This window comes from Poecile atricapillus, chromosome 12 (assembly GCF_030490865.1).
Source record: "Poecile atricapillus isolate bPoeAtr1 chromosome 12, bPoeAtr1.hap1, whole genome shotgun sequence".
Taxonomy (NCBI): Eukaryota; Metazoa; Chordata; class Aves; order Passeriformes; family Paridae; genus Poecile; species Poecile atricapillus.
Window position 1 is genome coordinate 6,711,577 of NC_081260.1, and position 6,054 is coordinate 6,717,630.

Below are 6,054 nucleotides of genomic sequence, written 5' to 3' on the forward strand. Positions count from 1 at the left end.
ATTCAATTCTACAGCTTGTGATTGTGATCAGGAGTTAAACAGGCTTTTTTTCCACCTGTATTCACTTGGCTATTACTTTGAAACTCCAACTTATGCCACACACAAAAGGACTCCATTTTCTATTTCTAGATGAGAGTAATAAACCCCCTTATCTTGCAGGGAAATTGGGAAAATAAGTCAATTAGTATATTGGAAATGGTCTGATACTGCACTGGCAAATACAGAAACAATGCTGATTTAGAACTTGGACTAAATAGTATGCAAAAAGTAAGGCTCTAGACCAGTAATGAACAGTGACAGAAGGAGGAATTATTGAATCGTTGCTCATTTAGGGAATGTGATTCCTGCTGTGCACTGGATGAAATTGGCCCTGTGGGGAACATAGAAAGATGAGGATAATTCTTACAAAAAGAGGAATGACGGTTGCAGACAGAAGCTTATTGTAGCAATGGGGAACAAAGCGACACGCACCTCCTTATGCATCTGAAGGAGATCACTTTATTGTAGAAATCACCCCTCTTTTATACTTTTAATTTCAACCAGACAAAAACAGAACTTAACAGAAGAAGGGTACCCGTTGGCTGACTCAGCTGCAGTGCTGCTGTCCACGTGTCCTATCACCCAAACCCATCCATGCACTGTCCATGCATCTCTCCTCACTCCTGCCTCTTACCCCAACGGGCTTCTGACCATCCTGCAGCTGTGCCTTTCCAACAGGCTCCTCTAGTGAGCATAGGCCTTAACCACTTGAACAATTACAACCTCATGTCCCACATCTACCCCTCCCTTTTTTCTTTTTTTTTGTTTGTTTGGGGTGTTTTTGGTTTTTTTGGTAAGCAATGAAAATCTGTGGGTATGTGATTTGGGTGATTTTCTAGCTTTTGAAAGAGAATTGAATATAAAGCATTCTGCCCTGAGACATTGTCCTAACACCTGCTAGAGGTGTAAGGTGCTTAAAAGTGCTGAAATGCCTAAAGCCACAGAAATCTCCCACGGTCCAGCTAAGGGAAGCTACTGAGATGTTGTTCTGTCACCCCCTGCATGGTGTGATACAAGCTTTGTCATGAGCAAATGGAGATTTTAACCTAGTGGATGCAGGAGCCCATAGTGGAAGTCACTAAATCTGGGTGGACACTCAGCAGAGTCCTCACCTTGGTTCTTTCTCACTGTTAGATCTATGCAATCAAGGAATGAAGCTGCAAGACTTCGCCATCCTTTGGTGAATAAATTGTTTGTGGAAAGTAGAATGGATTATAACTTCCTAAATGCCAGTGGATTTTCATAGGGACAGCATGAAGCAGCCTTTTCTTAGATTTCAAGCATTTTCCAAAATGTGTTTTCTGAAATGCATTCACTTGGATTTTTTTTATGTTCAAGAAGCAATTGTTAGATTTTTTTAATTTTTTTTTTTCACTGTTTAAGTTCTTTCCCCCTATTTCATCCTTGGAAAATGCAGTGCTTTGGCTGAAATTCTCTAAAATGCTCACTGTGAAAACTTCAGCCCAAATAGTTGTAATTAAGATAAATTGTAAACAATTGAATGCAGGATTTTATAATTAGAGGTATCAAGGAATATAAATAATAGATATTATTTCCAGCCAAGCCTGTAATAATACATGATAGGATATTTAAGGTAAAGAGATGCAAGCACAAAGTAAGGCAATTCTATGTACTCATCTTTTACATTTTTATAGGACTAATTAATGAGGCTGGCATGCTTTTGAAAATGCTTTAATTTATTCTTTGATTAAAAAGTAGAAGTCTCTCATTAGTGCAAAAATATCTTTTCTGAGTTACACTTCTGGAGTGTATAAAACAGATCAGTGCTGATATAAACTGGGAATTTTAAAATTATTGTTTACACTGCATACTATTTCTGCATCTTTCATTGTGGATTTACATCATAATTAGTTTACTCTGTTTTCCTTACAGTGAGCTTGATTTGAAATGGGAAATTCCTTTGGATTTAACTGTTGCACCTGATAGATGTTTTATTTTCAGATTTTGGCTGTAAGACATGGATGTTATTTTTTTTTTTCTATGAGAAGGAGTTAAAAAAAAACTTCTGTATTTGATTTATCAAATTGCTTTTTTCAGTTTTGCTAGTCTTAGGTAAGATGACCTTTGCATTTGTGGAATGGTGTTTTGATTATAAAACACTGCTTTGGCCAGCTCACTGCTTTTTTGCATGTACCTTAATTATATTATTCCTCTGCAGACCTCATTTGGGGAAAAAGGATCTACTGCAGCAGTTTCTCTCTAGTATCAGGTCCTGTAATTAGTATCCTCCTTCTGTTTACTCAGGATTTTGATAAAACATTAATTGATACTAAATACTGTGAGTGTGTGTGTGTAGGGTTGGGGGTGTTCCCAGCTGCAGCTGCATTCATGGAAGTACCACAGGGGGAGTGTATTTGCACCTTTGGATAAATGTGTGATTCTGATACTTCTCTGTCTTACTTTAGTGGGTGAAACTCTCCCCAGGCTGGAGAGTTTATAAGGATTTTACATTGCTAAAACACCCTTGACCTAACGCTAGAATCCTGCTAGCTTTCAGTAATTAGATCTAGACAGTAAAAAATTGGAGTGTGTTCCATCATCACAGAGCAGCCCTGTAGCTCCTGTGCCAGCCCCCTGCCTTCTGCAGGTTTCCTTCCCCTGTGGCTGGAGCAGGAATGTCCCAGCCCTCACCTTCCCTTCACATCTGAACCTGCAGAGCAGAGTGGGAGGGAGGCTGGGCGCAGGCTCAGGGTTCCTGCTCTCTGCCAGCTGCCCAAGTTCTGTGTGTTGTCCTCTCTTGCATCCCTTGGAGCTGTCACAGAAGTGAGGAGGAGGAGGATGGTGTAGTGACTGCTTCAGAGCACCAAGCTCAGCCTCAGAGCAGCTGCAACTGCTGAAACCCTGCAATGGCTAGTTGCTTTCAGGCTGTCCTTTTTCAGTTTTCTGCTAGAGAAAGTTCAAACTTTTAAGTGAATTTGCAGTCTTCCTGACCTCTTGCTTATCCCTGTTTTGTGGGTGGGAAGATGGTTGCATCAAAGGGGGAAAATTTTCCTTCTAGAAAGGCAGGATAGGATCCAGAGCATCTTGTAGGCTAAGTAGAACAGATGGGAAACATACTGCTTTACCCTCCTCAGCAGGTTAGAATCTGGTGGCTTGTGAGATTTAATGTGGATATGAATAAATAATAGAAGGGAAAGAAATATTTGCTCAAAAAAGAGTTTACAGAATTATATGCTCCACTGGAAAATCAGTCCAAAAATACCACCTCATCGAGACTAATTTTTCAGCTCTTTTGACAGCAGATAGTGTCCCAATTTGAAAGGCTCTGTGGATTTCAATCCCACCATTCCTCCCTGTCCCAGCAATGTTACATATTCCAGTTTACTAATACAGGGCTCTTTCTTACATAAGGAAAATAAATTAGCAATTTAGAAAGGCTGACCAGAGATGACTCATCAAAGAGGAGTCCAGAGCTCTGTGAGTGGCAGCACTATCTTACACATTCTATAAATACATGGTGTCACCCCATGCACATCTTCCTTGGATTTTGCATTTATTTTTCCCTATATTATACACCAACATGGGTAGCAAAATATGAAAAAGAGGAGATAGCCGAGATTAGGGGATGGAAACATTTTCACAGCAGTATCTTGTCAGCTTTCCAGCACACTGTGACTTATCGAGTTCCAAACACTCACAGCTGGTGCATATTTGAATGCCAAATGACTGGCATGGCTGAAATTGGAATTCACAGTCCCTCAATGCACCATACTAGCGCATTTAGTCAGCACATTGCTTTTGTGTGACTCTTTTAAAGTTAAGTTACATTTCAATGAGGGTATTTTTATGGAGGCACTGTGAACTTGCACAGAAGAGTGTGTGGCTTGGTGTGCCAAGTGGTTCTATGTCTGATTAAAATTAGAAGTAAAACAACATGAAAAACCCTTCTAATTTACTGCCCTAAAATTGTCAATTAGAGTAGTGCCAAGCAGTCTGGCAAGAGCTCCAGTTCTTCCAAAAGGCAGAAGAGCAGTGCCAACTCTGAAGCAAAGGAAAGCAGGGGAAATATTTTTTAACTCTATCCAATAACTGGTCACATAATAATTGGGCAGTAAATTCTCCAACCTGAGTTGTTGGCTGATGCTTGGGAAAATGCCTGTTTAGTGGGGTGGGGGAAATTTGGGTTGGCTTAAATGGTTTCTGGGTTGGGGGTTTTTTCCTTTTATTTTTGTGGGGCTTTTTTTGTTTGGAGGGGTTTTTTTTTGTGTGGTTTTATTTTGAGGTTTTTTTTTTTATTTTTAAATATTTTTATCAGTGCATTCTTTCTCATTGGAATTGTGATAGGTTGCTGTGTAACTCTGTGCTGAGATGAATGTTCTACACTGCCATGTCTCCTGAGCAGCTCGGTAAATAATGTTGCATTGTCTATGAAATTTGAAATAAACATCAATTTACCACATTGACACTAGAGGGAAGGTTTTGGGACAAGCTGCTTTGGCAGGGTGATAGCTGCTGTATATCCATCCTCTGAAATTCAGTGGCCAGAAACATGAATTTTGGCCTCCCAGTATCTGAAGGGAGGCTACAAGAAAGATGGAAAAGGACTATTTACAAAGGGTGAAGTGACAGGACAAAGGGGGACATCCTCAAATTGAACAGACAGTAGATTTAGATTAGATATTAAGAAAAAAGTCTTTTCTGTGTGAATGATGAGGCCCTGGCACAAGCTGCCCTGAAAAGCTGTGGCTGCCCCATCTCTGGAAGTGTTCAATGCCAGGCTGGATTGGGGCTCTGTGCAACCTGGAATAGCGGAAGGTGTCCACAGCAGGAGGATTAGGAAAAGGTGATCTTTAAGGTCCCTTCCAACCCAAGATTTTCTATGATTCCCTGATTTTGCTTTTAGGAAAGGCCTGTAGTAAGATCTTGCCTTGACTTTGGGCCCCTGAACAAGGACAAGAGTCCCTGTATGAGTCATGGTCCGTGCCCCAAGGGGTCCTGCAGCACAGCTCTGGAGACAGCTCCAGGGGGCTCTTTTGGGATCATCCCTTACAGGATTGCTGGGGAGGGTTGTGTCATACAGTGCTGGGGTGTTAAGTCAAGAAGCAACTCAGATTTTGTTCATTAACGTTCTTGCTAGACTATGAAATTAATTGAATCCAATTCAATTCAATGGAAGCAAGATCCTGATATGAGAGATATTTTTGAACTCTCCAAATCTACAAGGGTTTTTTTTTATGTGTTCCATATGTTTGCAAACAATTATCGCACTTGAATAATTTGACACAGAGGGTGGCAACAAATCAGCCAGCACTTCCATTATGCCCCCTATTGTGTAGAACTTTTTGTTTTACCTGTTATATTTGGGTTTTTTTTTTAGTTTTTTCAAAATTTTGTTCCCAATCCTAGATTTCAGTTTATCTTAATGACTGAAATAGGCTTTAAGGGTGAACAAAACTAAATATAGTGTATGTACCAATGTTAAAAATTGGTTAATGAACCATCCTAGCAAAAAAATTGGGAGTAGGGAAGGTAGGTAGAACCACAATACAGAAGGTAAATTATGACTCTATCAAGAGCAGAGTTAAGTCTGGGCAGTTATTGAAGAACATGTGGAAAAGAAAATAAGCAACAGGTGGCACAGGACACAAAGAAGAACAACAGATGTATCTGGGCCAATGGTCTCTCATGCTGTGCTGAACAAGGTGAATAATCCCTGGCATTAACTTCTTTCCTTTCCTGTGTAAATCTGTGCCAGGAAAGAAAAAGATGTTTGAAAGAGTGACAGGGAGAAATGGTCAAACTCTGAAGAGCAAGTAGAAAGGAGAGACAAAGGGAAAGGACTTCAACTTGTCTCACAATAATAATTGGGATAGGTTTGGGTTTTTTTTCTGGGAGACTGGTCTGAGAAAATGAGAACTGCAGCAGCTGGCATTTGTGCCTGGTTTGTGTCAAGTGTTCTTGCCTCAGGAACTAGTGAGGATCAAAGCTGGGACCTCAGCACAGCCTGAAGTCTAACTACTTGTAAAGAAAAACAAACCACAACGTCCAGTTTTC